The sequence below is a fragment of the Protopterus annectens genome, chromosome 2.part1 (assembly GCF_019279795.1).
Source record: "Protopterus annectens isolate FY-2018-M chromosome 2.part1, PAN1.0, whole genome shotgun sequence".
NCBI lineage: Eukaryota > Metazoa > Chordata > Ceratodontiformes > Protopteridae > Protopterus > Protopterus annectens.
In genome coordinates, this window is record NC_056729.1 from 678,732,690 (window position 1) to 678,749,279 (window position 16,590).

At 40.8% G+C, this 16,590-nt stretch overlaps 1 protein-coding gene across 3 annotated transcripts in view; it reads right to left on the minus strand.

Annotated features, from left to right (window-relative positions):
- The window catches only part of MTUS1 (microtubule associated scaffold protein 1), a 2,531,455-nt gene that overhangs the window by 75,603 nt on the left and 2,439,262 nt on the right, over positions 1–16,590 (minus strand). The window lies entirely within an intron of this gene.

The window sequence follows — 16,590 nt, forward strand, 5'->3', positions numbered from 1 at the left end:
GGTGGTCTACAGGATGACGTTGGTGATCAAAAAGAGGAGGACAAGTGTGAGATCAGTGCCAAGGATCAAATGGTGGAAGCTGAAAAAGGGTGACTGTGAGGTGGAGTTCAGGGAAGAGTTAAAACAGGCACTGGGGGGCAGTGAAGAGTTACCAAATAGCTGGGTAACTACAGCAGAGATGGTAAGGCAGACAGTTAGAAAGGTGCTTGGTGTGACACCTGGACAGAGGAAGGAGGACAAGGAGACCTGGTGGTGGAATGAGGAAGTACAGGAGAGTATACAGAGGAAGAGGCTGGCAAAGACGAAGTGGGATTGTGAGAGAGATGAAGAAAGTAGACATGAGTATAAGGAGATGAGACGTATGGCAAAGAGAGAGGTGGCGAAGGCCAAGGATAAGGCATATGGAGAGTTGTATGAATGGTTGGACACTAAAGAGGGAGAAAAGGACCTGTACTGATTGGCTAGACAGAGGGACCGATCTGTGAAAGATGTGCAGTAGGTAAGGGGTGATAAAGGATAGTGAGGGAAATGTACTCACAAGCGAGGAGTGTGTTGAGCAGATGGAAAGAATACTTTGAGTGGCTGATGAATGAAGACAATGAGAGAGAGAAGGTTGGATGATGTGGGGATAGTGAATTGGGAAGTGAAACAGATTATCAAGGAGGAAGTACGGACTGCTACGAAGAGGATGAAGAATGGAAAGGCTGTTGGTCCTGATAACATATAATATCATCAATAAGGGTGATGTGCAGAGCTGTAGTAACTACAGAGGGATAAAACTGATCAGTCACAGCTTGAAGTTATGGGAAAGAGTGGTGGAAGCTAGGTTAAGAAGGGAGGTGATGATTAGTGATCAGCAGTATGGTTTCATGCCAGGAAGAGCACTACAGATGTGATGTTTGCTCTGAGAGTGTTGATGGAGAAATATAGAGAAGGTCAGAAGGAGTTGCATTGTGTCTTTGTGGACTTGGAGAAAGTATATGATAGGGTGCCTAGAGAAGAGTTGTGGTATTGTATGAGGAAGTCAGGAGTGGCAGAGAAGTACATAAGAGTGGTATAGGATATGTATGTGGGTAGTGTGACAGTGGTGAAGTCTGCAGTAGGAGTGACAGATGCGTTTAAGGTGGAGGTGGGATTACATCAAGGATCAGCTCTGAGCCCTTTCTTATTTGCAATGGTAATGGACAGGTTGACAGATGACATCAGACAGGAGGCCCCATAGACTATGATGTTTGCAGATGACATTGTCATCTGTAGTGAGAGTAGGGATCAGGTTGAGGAGACCGTGGAGAGGTGGAGATATGCTCTAGAGAGGAGAGGAATGAAGGTCAGCAGGACTAAGACAGAATATGTGTGTGTGAATGAGAGGGAGGATAGAGGAATGGTGAGGATGCAGGGAGTAGAGTTTGTGAAGGTGGATGAGTTTAAGTACTTATAGGTTCATAGATTAGTACTAGGCTAACTGCCCTTGCGAGCCACTTTAAGCCTAGCCAATTATCCCTTGTGAGACTCAAACCCTGTATCTTGTGTTTGTAAGGCAAACACCTTAACCATTAGGCCACCCTCCCAACCCCTACTTGGGATCAACAGTTCAAAGTAATAATGAGTGTGGAAGATAGGTGAAGAAGAGAGTAGAGGCAGAGTGGAGAAGAGTGTTAGGAGTGATTTGTGACAGACGGGTACCAGTAAGAGTGAAAGGGAAGGTCTACAAGAGGGTAGTAAGGCCAGCTATGTTGTATGGGTTGGAGACGGTGGCATTGACAAAAAGGCAGGAGTCAGAGCTGGGAGTGGCAGAGTTAAAAATGTTAAGATTTGCACTGGGTGTGACAAGGATGGACAGGATTAGGAATCAGTATATTAGAGGGTCGGCTCAGGTTGGACGGTGTGGAGACAAAGTCAGAGAGGCGACACTGTGTTGGTTTGGACATGTGCTGAGGAGGGATGCTGGGTATATTGGGAAAAAGATGCTAAGGATGGAGCTGCCAGGTAAGAGGAAAAGAGGAAGGCCTAAGATAAGGTTTATGGATGTGGTAAGAGAGGACATGCAAGTGGTTGGTGTGACAGAGTAATATGTAGAGGACAGGAAGAAATGGAAACGGATGATCTGCTGTGGTGACCCCTAACAGGAACAGCCGAAAGAGAAGAAGATATCTGCACCTTGACATAACTGGCAATCAAACCCTGGAACCCTGTACTTGATACCTGAAATGCATCAATGGGGCAACTAACATAAAGTCAAGGGAACCATTTACTAAAAATATCAATAGAAAAATGTTCCATACATTACATAGTGCCATCCAATATCATGAAATAAGCTTCTCAGAATCAGAAATCATCAATCATTAACTTCCTCCAATGATGATTCTAATACATACATGAGAAGTAAAAAAAATTACTATTATGGGGTTGCAACAATCATACCCTGCCAAAGCACAGTGTCATCAGACTTGCAATCAACCCAGCAAAGCTATATTAGACAAATTTCCCATATATTCACTGCAAATAATTGTATAAAGAAAAGATACTTCTATATAAAAAAAAGAATTAAACTGCATTTCAAATTAATCTTTATTTATGCTAGACGTCAAGTAATGACTGTGGTCTCTACTACATGCTACACCTACAGCAGATCTATGCAAGTACTCTACTATTAGACACTATTATGATGCAATATTGCACATCTACGGAGGTTTAAAGACAAAACGTGTTGTGCTTTATAAGAGACAAGTCTAGCTATAGCCTACCCAGTATATATGAATTATGTTACATCTAGAGCTATCTACCATATAAAAATTCCTGAAAGTCAGTCTGACTTTACAAAACAACCATGTGGGTTTTTGAAAACAAACTCATGAATCTAATCTATCTCAGATAAAACCTTGTAAGGTCTTCAAGATCAAACGCCTTAGAGTGGCTAACCTTAGTGGAGACCACTTTGGCTTCATAGATTCAGTTGCCCTATGGTGTACTGATATAGGTACCAGTGAAGATGTTGCTGCAATTCAATAACAATGAGTTCAGAGAGAACAATTTTGTAGCACCTGAGAGAAAACTTTTCTTACCCGTGTGTGTGATTTCATGGAAAAACAGTACTGCTCTCAAACTGTAATATGGCGTAAAAAAAAAAACTCATACCAACCATGCTGAAAACACTATAGCAAATATTATTTTGTATTCCCACCACTTCATAAAACATACCCATCATATTGGTATGAGGGGGGAAGAAAACATTTCACCAAGTCCTGAAAACCCAGGACTTGTACTTTAATGATAAAAAGCTTAGACAACAGTATCAAAATATATGATGCAAAACAAAGCGGTATTCTATAGTAAATTAAGGAAAACGTATAAAAACAGTGTTTAGCACTGTTCAAAAAACATTAGATTTTTAATTCAACTGTATAAATGAATTTCTTTCTCTCATCCTTTTCAACAATGGCCCAGGCAACTGGGACAAAAGCACGTATGATATATATGTAACAAACTACCCAGCATGTCTTTTGTATGTGGAATGCAGCTTGAATGTCCAGAAAGAGTGCACACAAGCTCTGGTAGGACATACAGACCCAAATGAGATCAAAACAACAAGCAAAAAAGCTAAGAATGAGTTACAAAAGTCTAAACGAGTTTATTATTTAGAGATTGAAAGCTACATGAAGAACATGGGAAGAACAGGTGTGTCATTACATAGATGAACTCATATCATGCAGTCACTGAAATGGACAGAACCAAAGAAATCCCCACAGCAGCAATGCCTATTGATTTAGGTGCTGTCAGCGATATATATGGGACACTTTTCATGACAATACAACTATTCACACAGATGCAGACTGCTAACAAAAAAGATGGCTGAGGAAGTGGAAAAATAGATTGAATGCAAGGTAAATGCTATGATTTGGTGATACAGTAGATCCACAAGAACTGAATCCTGCTATCTAATTATGACTGTCACATAATCCAAAGACTCGAGGACCTTTACAGCCAAGTTACGTGTTATATAACATGTTAAGGAACATAACTCCCCTATCATAAGAAGAGATACAGACTAACTGATCAGCATACAGACTGGGTGTGTCACATGAGGCCCAGTAAATTCCGTCTTTTTAGGAGCAAGGATTTGTGGGCCAGGATGTTGATAATTTACAGAGATCCTCAAAATCAGCAAACAGAAAGAAAAGTGACCATTTTGTCTACTTGGATCTCATTATCTCAAAGTACCTATGTTTAGGGCAAAGAGGACCCTGAAGGCAAATCAATACAATATATCATACCATTTACAGTTTTCCCACATTTTGTGACTTCTGGTGGAGATCCAGAGGAGGATAAGTCCTCATGGTCTGAATGCAGCCCTGGTGGGGAACCAATTTAAGCCATGGAAATGTTTTCCTCTTCATCAGAGCACAGTGGTGAAGGTGATCTTTGCCTATCCTTCTTGGCCCTTGCTAGAATTGAGGGAAGCTTTACTAGTACCAGATTTCAAAAACAGCCAAGGCTGGTCTAACAGAACAGCTGATGCAGTTGTAAAGCTTTTGGCTGAGGAACTGAAGGCGTTTCAATTGCTGTTCAGATCTCATAAATCAAAACAGTGTGCGGAGTTGTCAAAATATTTTTAAGTACACTTCAGCTTACTTGGCTGTTCTTTCTGTAATATAATCCCAGCAGATTCTTTAAAAGGAAGCAATGTTGGTATTGCCTTAATATTGTTTTCAGAGTCAAATATTAGTGTTGCTTTGTGGTCTGCTTTGCCATATTGCTGACACTGATGCCCAGTTCACTGATCAGAGTCCACCTACACAGCAATTAACCCCATTGAGGTTAACTTAATTCTATTTTACATGAGGTCACTGCTTTCATACTCCCTTCTTTAAATATACTACTCAGATCATACCAACTCTTAGAAAAAGAAAACAGCATAGATTCCTTCTTTCTTGAGTTGGTGCCATCTCTGTGTGCGAACCCCCCAAACAGAGGACTGCAATGGGCTCTGCCCTTGGAAAAAAAAATATAATAAACTTGCATGTCTTTAAATATATTTTGGCTGCAAGTTTACTCCAGTTAAAGCACACCTTTTTGGACAGATTTAAGGACTGCTATTGACATTACTCAAGCATCAAACAGTGAAACTGAAGTCCCTAGAACTAGAGGAGGATGTCCGCTTTTGTATTTTTCTGCAGTTTCCAGATTCTCTCACTCCTCTACTCCCATTGTTGGTCTGTTTTTGCATAGTGGAAACTTTGGATTTACGATGCTCCTTTTTTTGAATTTTTTAAAATCTTTAGTCTTTTTTCCATTAACCAAATTCTTAATCTTCCTTTCCTCTGTACTTTTAACACCACTGTAGTTTTAGCATCGACAGACAAAGACATTGCAAATGAAAACCCTATGTGGTATTAGTTTACAATTAAGTACTCATTCATTTATTTTTAAAGCAGAAAAATATACCTTTGCATGATGCAAGTCAAATGTTTTTAAACATTCAATAGCTATCCAATAACTGAAATTACTACACTGGCTGCTATGCAAACAATAATTGCCCAATACAAAGCTTGGTGAGCCAACAGTTTATAAACTGGAGAAGAGGAGACAGCACTGGAATACACAATCTATGTTTTTATCTTCACTAGAAGACTGAAAAACAGTGGATCTGTTTATTGTATTAAATTGTAATGTGCAAAACATTTCCATTTCACCTTTGTAGTACAATCCACATGCATTGTGCACTTTACTACCACCACCAGCTGACCTGTTTTTGCTTATATCCTTAAATACAGTACATCTTATAGTTTCCACTGGTTACAACCCAGAACTGGGGTTTACATTTGAGAATTTACATTAACTTGGAGTCTTCATGCATGGTGCACCACATTTCATGAGTGGCTGGCTGTTCATTTCCTACCCTATTCCTATTCTCTGTCTCCATTGATTTCCCTTTAGAGCTCACCCTCTCTTTCCTCCAATTATGAGATGTCCAGCCTTGTAGTATTCGGTTATGCTTTTCCTTGTCTTTTCACTTTTCTCTTCCCTCCTTTCCTCATTCTGTTTTCTAGATTTATTTTTTAACAAGCTTCTCCATATTTTTCTCTTGCACATTTTGCTTTAACTATTTTGCATCCATTTCTATCCAGTGAATGATGTCACATGTCACTGTATATGTTTGCTTATGCAGGAGCCCCCGTCCCCCCCTTTCCTATTCATTCTCATTTTTGCCCTGCTCACTCTTTCCTTCTTACCATTATTGATTCAGTCCTCTGTCTTTTGCCTTTGTTATACTTTTTATCCCTATGATCTTATGTTGTGGAGTAGGTGGAGGATTACTGATAGTATCACCCTTGCTGCATTAATTCTCCCAAGTAATGTAGATAAGCCTTCTCTCCAGCCCCACACCAAGAAAGTATCCCTCAGGTTTTCCCCCCGACTTGCTCCAAGTATTTTCAGATTTTTTTTCACCTTGTTCCCTGCATTGACGCCATAGGTACTTGGGAACTCTGCCTCTTAACTCATCTACTTTCCCTTTCCCCTTCCCTAATCTTATTACTACTTTTTGTTATTACACCTCTAGCCTGCCACTTTCTAAAACATATAGAATGTCTCTCAGTTCCCACTGTTGCAGCCATATCATCTGATATCAATATGCAGTCACCTGCACATAACACAAACTAAGATTTTATCCTGTCCTTTTAGTCATGCATTGCTAAATTATATCTTGACTTTCACTGCCAGCTCCTCTATCACAAGTATAAACAGGCCTGGAGATAGTGAGCACCCCCCTGTCTAGTCCCACTTTCTACCCTTGTCGTCTTAGATATTCCTCACTTTATGACTATTTCAGTTTCTAGGTCTTGGTATATAGCCTGTATCCACAGTGTATGAACTTTCCCCCTACCTGCCTTTGCTGCAGTGTCTTCCATAGGAATTCCCACCTCACCATATCAAAGAGTTTCTACAAGTCAAAAAGGACACTTCCCAACTTTCCCTTCCTGCTTCTTTTCCTCCCACTGCATAAATACCAACAGGTACCACCAGTTTTTTTTTTTCTTTTCTACCTTCCTTTCCCTCACAAAGCCATTTTACTCTACTTGCATTATTTTTGGCAATAATTCAGTCCTCCTCCTAGTAGCTTTGTCAAAATACTGATATCTACATTAATCACAGGCAAGCCTATAAATTCTCACCTTCTCCCTTCCTTCCTGACTTTAGCTAAAATAGGCATCCTGGCCCTCATCTTTTTGCATATTTTGCCCGAGACCTGTATTCCTCTTCTAAAACTTTACACATTTCCTCTCCTCCTCATTTGTACAATTCTATGGGGAATACATATGTCCCTCCAGCTTTCCTCTCCATTTTGTATAAGGCTTTCCTTATCTCATCCCTTGCACGTTTGCATTCTGCTAGTCTCTGTCCTCCAGTACATATCCCTCAACAGTCTTTCCCCATTCCATTCAGAGACTTCTGTTCCTTCCAGTCATTTGTAAATCATCCTGTTCCTTCCAGTCATTTGTAAATCATCCTGTAGTACTTCTTGAATTATTCCCCTGATTACCTTATCTTCTAAATATTCTCCATCTCTTCCATTTACACTCTGCATCTCTTTCTGCATGCTTAATCTTGCATTTCTTGGCTAGTTGTTTTTCTTTCAACTCTCCCCAGCTACCCACCAGTAGTACTTCAAGTACCATTGCTGAATTTCTTGCTCCACAGTTTTACTCTCCAAGTTCATTCTTACTATTTTTTTCCCTGATCTGTAGTGCTTTCATTCTAGTTTCATTTCTTACAGCTTCCTTTTCTACCACATCTCTCTCTCTCTCTACAACTCCTTTATCAACCTTCCTTCTTTTCTACTGCACTCATCGGCAATGCTTCTTTGTCCTCCATTTCCTTCCATTTATAGGTATACCCTTCTCGTTGTTTTCTGTTCCTGCACACTTGCCTTAAGTTTCACTACTGCATAATATAAGAGTCTTTCTTATACCTGGATCTGTTCCATTATGTACACCAGGTTTTCCTTCCCCAAGATCCTGTGCCATAATGTTTATTGTGAAGGTCTCTCAGATACCTTTCCCTCCATATGTCCAGATGCCCTCACTTTCATTCCTTGGGCTAGTTCTTGTCTCATTTTTTTGCTTATATTACCTCCTTCTGTATATCCTGTCTTCTTCCTGTTCCATGGTGACACTAAGCCCCCCCCCCCACCCATTACCTTTACTCCACCTCTTCTGGTCCGTGCCCAGTTAGCAAAAAATATCTTGTAGAATCCTTCATCCCTGTTTAGTGCACATTTCCTATTGCCCAGCATGCACTTTTCACGCTTCCCTGCCACTATCCATCTATCCCACTTTTTAATCACTTTCTCTATGGCTGCCTGAAACTATCTGCAAAATACAACTGCTACTCCCCCTTTTCCGCTTCTTGCCTTGCTGTCCATTTCTCCCTTTGGGTAGTCATAACAACATATTTTTTCCATTTCTAATTTTCAGTTTTGTGTCTAATAATCGAACAATGTCTCCCCTCATCCTATAACTTTCCCCTGCATTCTCCTACTTTTGATAGGATTTGATGCCCCCCCCCAAATATTCCACGCAATAAAATGCATCTTCCTCGTTCTTTTTGCCACCCTTCTCTGCTGTCTGGGGTGCTGCCATCCAGCATAGCTAGTTTTCTGGGCCCATCCTCCAAGCTGAATTGGCAGCTACCTATGTTTGGATCCATCTTCCCCATCCATCCCTAGCTCCTGGACACCTGCCTTTTGGCTCTTACATGGGCAAGGGTATGTCCCAGACACAGGCCTTTTTAGACTTTCTTTTATTCCATTCCAGTGTCCCTCACACAGATACAGTGTATGCCAACCCAGTACTAATGTCACAGTCTTTTTATATTGCAGCATTCCCATTCTTTGGTCTGCCCTCCCTATTTTCTCTCACCACTATGGTGTGCCACCTTCATTTGTGTGATAGTCCAACATTTTTTTTTTTGTAGTTTTACTGCCGTTTTCTATGCTTTTGTATACCAATTTTCCTTTATTAAACATTTGCCTCTGCGTTTACTTTCCCCTGGTTTCCCTCATACATTCCTTTTCATGCCTCCTAGCTGTTACATTAGCAATTACTTAACTTTTCTTAGACTTGGTCATTAAACTTATGTTTACTGCAGTTTATTGCACATCAGTAAGTACTTATGGAAAAGAGATTGCTTATCTTGGTGACTTATCCATTTGCCCTTTGAATGCATTGCACAATCACTCTTCCCTTGAATCGGTTAGGTTCATCTCATTGTAAATTTCTGAAGTGTTCCTCAAGGTATATTTTATAAGATAAGGATCCCATTCATTTAATACATTCTTCCAGTACTGAACAGTCACCCGCCTTTCAGTGTCCATTCCTTTCACTTATTAACATTCCTCCTTTCTCTGACCACATTCTGTAGTCTTGCCCTCCACCTCTTCAGTTCTGACATCCATCAAACATGCTTTTATCCATCATGTTTAGTTCCTCATCTGAGTTACAAACACCATACAACACACCATCCTCCCTCCCATCTCCTTGCAGCTCTTTGTCTCTCTCTGCTTTTATTGTTTTTCTGCCTAATGCTTCCTTGGGCGAGGCTTCTCATTCTTCTGCCCCTTCCCTTTGATAAATCTTTTCCACTTGCTTCCCTTGCACATTTTTCTCTCATCTCCCCCTTGTGGTTGTCTTTTTTGAGTTATTTCCTGCTCATCTCTTTTATTGGCATGCTACCCCCTCTGTTTTTCTTGATTTTGTCTCCTTCCATGCAGGGCTTGCAGTATGACATTCCACATCATCCCAGTGTCTCTGCATTACTTCACCTTAATTTAAATTTGCTCTTTCTGCCCATATCTGGCAGACAATTCAGATTTTCACTGCTTAGATTACCTGCCTGTGATACATCTGTTAAACTTCTGCACATCCTCCATATTGTTTTGGTCTGTAACATTCCCCTTCCTCCTGTACTTTGAAATACCCTGCAGTTCTGAATCATGCAGCTGTCCCATTCATTCTTAATTTAACATCCCTCATTCACTCCATCCATCCTGCAAAATACCCTCAAACATAACCCGTTTCAACTATAGAGAACATGTCCTAGCTGTGCTTGCTAAGACCAAGAACACAGCCTCAATGGGACCTGATAATATTGCAAGATGTCTCCTGAATAATCTAAAATATGACCCATCAAGGCAACTGGAACCACTATTTAACTATTGTCTCATAACAGGCTTTGAGCCACAAGAAAGTACAGTTGTGTAAGCTGAGCTTACCACGACAGTAGATTTCTGATCACTGCTGCAGTAGTCAGACCTATATGGGTTATATCCTGCCAAGGATATAACAGCTGGACAGCTTCCAAAGCTTCAGGGCACCTTCCAAGTGCCCAAACTGTCAAGCAGTACGAGATGAGATGACTAAAAGTTTGGGTGCAAAGACCTTTAAAGCATTCCTGTCACAGAGAGAGGGAAACTGAACCCTGAAAGGACAATACTAGGAATAACAAAAAAAGCCCACACTCTGGCATAAGGAACACACCAAAAACAAGGTGCTTGGAGGGAGTGGCTACTGCAACTGTGATCATTTCAACATCTACTGTTATGTTAAGTTCAGCTTACACAACTGTACTATGTCCTTCACATTGATCATTGCTGCAGTAGCCTTAGCTATATGGGTAGATTACCATAGCTAACTATATTTGGGAGGTAGAAGTGTCAGGAACACCTGGAGAATGATCCTAGCAAAACTTGATCTTGACCTAGAAAATGAATCAAGCTTATAGTGCTATGTAAAAGTTTATACAGAGGACCAAGCAGCAGCTTCTAGAATCCAACCCTTTCCAAAAAGGCACATATGAAGCCAAGGCCCTGGTAGAGTGGGCTTTAACCCTGCTTGGAAGGGATTTGTCATGGTGAGCATTACAAAAGGTAATAGCCTTAGACAACCATTTGGAAATAGTCTGTGTTGATACAGGTTGTCCCTTCTTACATTCACAGAAAATGAACACCTGATCCATGAATCTGAAAGATTTAATTTTGTCGAGACAGTACCCGAGCTGTCCATGAACATCCAAAGTATGCAGTACCCTTTCTCCCTTAATTTTTGGTTCAGGAAAGGAAATGAGAAGATGGATAGTTTGGCTTAAAGTAAACTCTGATACCACTTTAGAAACAAAAGGATTAGCTCTTAAACCCTGTTCCTATGGAAAATAAAGTACATTTACTCACCACAAGAGCTTGAAACTCAGACACCTTCTTACAGAGGTCAGAGTAATCAGTACAACAGTTTTCCATGTTAAGAACCTCGTCAGCCACATTAGTTGGATCAAATGGAGCAAATGTTAGCTTCTCTACCAAAAAAAATTAAGATTGCAAGGAGGGGCCACAGGTTTACCTGGATACCTCTTATGCAAACCCCCTTTCCAGAACATTTTGTCATGAGATTGCCATGAAATAATGATCCATGGGCAGACATGCTGAAATGACTGATAAATGAACCCTGACAGAGGAATAAGACAGGTCATAGGATAGTAACTCACAAACATACTGTAAAACCAGAGAACAACTAGTCCTGAATGGGTGCTGGTTATGTTGCTGGCACCAACTAGAAACCTTTTCCATTTGTTAAAATATGATTTTCGATTAGCAAGCTTTCTTGCCTTCATTAGTACCTGCTGCAAGTCCTCAGAAAACAGGTGCCTAAAAGGAATTAAGACCCTATAAACCAAGCAGTAAATTGAAGAGGACTGATGGGTTTATCAAACACCCCCGGTCTTGTGTGTAGCTCCATTTTGGGGGGAGGGGAGATTGTGGTAATTGACCCTGGCCATTTCCAAAAGAAGAGAGAACCAGAGTTTCCTGGATGAGAAGTCACCACAATGACCTTGAAGATTCCTTCTGAAACTTCAGAAGTACACTGGATATCAGAGGTATGGCTGGAAAGGCATACAGGGACATTCCAGTCCAAGGAAAAAAAAAAGGCATCTGTCTTCCAGGCCTTCTTGCATGGAGTCCTGGAAAATAATTTTGCCAGTTGATTGTTCAGAGAAGAGGCAAAGCAGTCAATTTGAGGAACTCCCTCTGATCTATATTCCATTTGTGAGGGTCTGCCCTGGCCTGCTAAGCTATTTTACCTCACAGTTTTGCTCTGATGAAATGTAGGATGCCTTTAGAGTCGGACTGTGCTGTGAAGCTATATCCCAAACTAACATGGCTAGTCTGCAAAAGATGCAAGTCTTGGTTCTCCATTGCTTGTTGATGTTCCACATGACTGTGATATTGTCTGTAACCACTTGAAGATGTCCTGGGAACCAAACATGGTTTAAGAGTTGAGTGCCTTGATGCATGCACTTGATATTTATGTGCCTGCATCTGTCCTTGGTGTTCCATACCCTATGCACTTTTATCCCTCCCAAAATTGCTCCCCAAGCAGAATCCAAAGCGTCTGTGGTGAGTGACCACTTTAGACCAGGGAAGGAGAAAGGGAGACCTGGATTTAAAAATATCTCATCTCCACCAAAACATTTCTCTTTAGACAAACTCCAGCATTGTGATCTGAAAAGATAAAGGGTGCATAGTTGCAGAGAGGCAGCTGTACCCACCAGGAAGTAGTACAGAACTAACTCAAAACTTAAAAGCCACCCTGGTGGAATCACAAAATCAACAGGCTGTATTAACAGGAGGAAGAAAATCATGGCAAAAGTTAGGAGGTGCAACACCCATCAGGACAAAAGCACTCTTATCAAACTAAGCAAACAACTCAGAGGACAAATAAAGTCTACCAAAGCCAAACTTGAGGTAGGTTTGGCCTCCCAGGCCAAGGACAACCACAAAGCATTCTTTAGCTATGTCCATACCCTCAAAGGCAACTCATTGTAAATGACGTCACCTATACTGAGCCAGAAGACAAAGCAAACATCTTGGCTGATAAAATCAGCTCCAACTTTACACCTCTCTCCCTCTCAACCTTCCCTCAGGAAATATCATCAAATATAACTCCCCCTTACTATCACTAGAGAACACAGGTCCTTAACGCTCTCTCTAAGACCAAGAATATTGCATTAATGGGCCCAGACAATATCCCAGGATGCCTTCTAAACAGCATGAAACATGACATATCAGGGCCTCTGGAATTACTATTTAACTGTAGCCTCCAAACAGGTTTCATGCCTCATGAATGGAGAAAAGCAAAAGTTAACCCTCTGCACAAAGATGGCCAACTACAGACCATGAAAACTACAGACCCATAAGTCTCACTAGTCTTATATGTAAAGCCATGGAAAAATTTATCATGGAGATTAACAGAGATGCAGTAAACCACCACACACTGGACCTAACCCAGTTTGGTTTCATCAATGGCAAATCATGCCTACTCAACCTGGTGGACTTCTTTGAAAAGTTTACTAAAGCAATGGATGAGGGCAAAATTGTTTACATTGCTTACCTTGACCTGGCCAAGGCATATGACACAAAACCCCACTCAAGCATTGTTGACAAACTCAAGAGGTTAGGTACAAACTTGTATGTCACCTAGTGGACAGCCAACTGACTCACAAGCAGGACCCAGGAAGTTAGAATTGGAAAGTTCACTTCTACAAAGAGGCAAGTCACAAGTGGAGTCCCTCAGGGATCAGTCCTTGGACCGCTCCTTTTTGGCATTTACTTCTCAGAAGTCAAGGCCAATGTCAATGGTTTCTGGCTGACTAAATTTGCAGATGATTGCAAATTACGAGCGGTCAGTGAATGTCACACTGGCACAAATGTTCTCTGGGAGGGGCTGACACAGAAACAACTGGTGTCAGAGCCATGGACTAAAACTTAAATGCCAAGAAATGCATAATAGTTATCAGGGATGGATGACTTTCCAAAGGATACTATCATACTGACAACACACCTCTCAGAGTTGACCCAGTAGTCAGGGACTTAGGGACACACACAGCTAGTAATCTAGCCTTTGACCATCATGCGTCTACAGTGGTGAGGAAATCATTCTACATTGCACAACGTATAAACAAAGGTATGGCATCTAGGTCCAAGGAAGTCATTGTTCCATTGTATTCAGCATTCATCAGACCTATCAGAGTACAATGCCACCTTTAGTATGTACCTAACCAGGCGCATCCAACAATTGGAACGTCCATAGAGGTTCCTCACTAAAATAATACAGGGCATAATCACTAAAATAATACAGGGCATAAGTAAAGTGTCCTATGCAGACCACATCAAGGCTCTACCCTGTATTCCGTCTCCTACTGGTTTTTGGGGGGAGATGTATGCCTGGCATACAGATCTCCTGCATATTCACAAAACAAACAGCATCAGAATTACCCGTTCTAAAGACTTAAACCTTACCTGCGATATAAATAGGTCCTGCTGGAGAGAGAGGTATATATCCCAGACTACCGCGTCTATGGAACAGGGTCCCCATCCATGTAAAGCAGAGTTCCTCCCTAACCCAACTCCAGTGCAACTTGAACAATTGGATGGACAACCTGAAATTCACCTCTGGTTTGGCACCAATATCTCTAATGGACACAGGTAACCTATAAATGGTTCATCTCCCAAACCCCTGCTTACACTTTTCAAGGGTATCAGAAGTTGTCAGAGATTTGGGATGCATGGCTAGGCTTAAAAAGCCCCTTGTGGGCATTAGCCTAGTAAACACCTATCAACCTGAGACCAATGAGATTTCATATACTACTGCATCCTCATGTGGAGCCTTGCCAGGGGTATCATGAGAATATTCCCCTACTGTGACCAAAGTCTGAATGGAAAACCTTAGAAATACTTGTAGATAAAGATGTATTTTTTCTCCCAGTTTAACTTCTCCAAGTCTTTTGGGTTTCTAGTACCATAAGCAGAATGAACCACATTCTTAAGTCAAAGTATGATGAAAGTTCATGAAATCAGTATTGCTTCAATCTGCTGTTAGCCAAAAGTGCTCTTCACAGCACCCACAACGTGCCCAAAAATCAACTCCTTCTGTAACTGTATCTATTTTTTGAACTTTGGTAATGGGAGATCCCATGTATATAAACATCATTATCCATAATGCTTCGTGTCTCATGTTTCCAAAGCTTCACAGCTACGTTAATATTGTAATGTCTGCACAATCATCAATGCAACAGTCTTTTTCAGTTTACAGGTCCTCTGCCATTAGAGTATCACACCCATCAACATGCTATGCGACTGTTTCCAGTTCTGTTTTACAAAACCTGCATTAATCTGATTCTCCCACATGTTCTATGGACTTTGTAAAGTAACATGAATATAAGCTTGCTATCCTGGTATGGTTCCCCTTCAAAACATCTAAAACTCATAACATCTAATATCAAAACACTGAGACCATAACATCTAAAATCCATAACATCGAATTTCATAACATCTAAAATGTATATGTAATAGTGTGTCATCAAACGTGTAAATGGTATAGTTTAATATGTTAATCTTAAGGTATTCACTATGAAATGTAGTTTTTATTTCTATAGTTATTTATACAGTGTAGAAATTTATACTATTTATACAGTGTTTATTTTGCCACTCTGTGTTTTTTAGGCCACACAGGTAAGTGATATATACATTGTGTGTACATTCTTCATGGTGAGTGTGATACAGTGGAGCTAGGAAATTAACTTTTTCCCACTGTAGTGCGATCATGGAGTTGGTATATTTAATTTACAGGGGTGGGGGGGTGGGAGGCAGAGCCCCCCACATGGGGGGAGTGTGCAGGGGGGGCTTGCCCCCTGCAGAAACGTAGTAAAAAGTGTGTTTGGTGTCGTTATATGTGGAGGGGATGTTATTTTCATGTGATTAGTAGTGTTTGATCTTGTGATGCACATTTTAGATGTTCTGCATTCGATGTTATGGGTTTTAGATGTTATGATTTTAGATGTTATGGGTTTTAGATGTTTTGAAGGGGAACCCCTGGTATGCCAATATTAACCTTTCATCTTTTGGTTTAAATTCACCTCTTTTTAACCATTCCTGCATCAGATCCTGATCAACATGAGGTTGTTCCAGGAGTTTCCTGTAGAAGAAAAGTTCTTTGAACTGAAGTGTCTAGTTGCCATCCCAGCAACATAATCTTGTGTGAGGGAGTCAAGAAAAAGTTTTGAATGTTCTCTTGGGATCTCAGCTTGTGCAAGAGATTTCTCACCCAAGATGGAGACTGACATTTTGAAAAAGGCCCTGCAAAGATAAAAAAGTCATCTAAATATTGAAAAATGTGGATACCCTGTAGCCTGCAATAAGCTACAACTGGAGACAGATAGTTTGTGAACACTCTTGCTGCAGTGGATTGTCCAAAGGGCAAGGCAGAAAACTGATAATGTGACTCAGACACACAGTCTTAAAGGCCTAAAGTCTGCATGAATTGGTCTTTAAAGTCTAGTACCGTCATGAAACTTGAAAGGAGAAGAAGAGATGTGACATTATTTTGAATTTGGGCACCATCACAAAAAGGATTAGGAAAGAACGATCCAGAACTGTTCTCCAAGCATTTTCTTTTTTTTTTTTCTTTTGCACTATCATCCTTCAATAAAACCCCTTCCCCACCTGGGAAGGAGGAACTGGTTCTATCACTCCTTGAGGCAGAA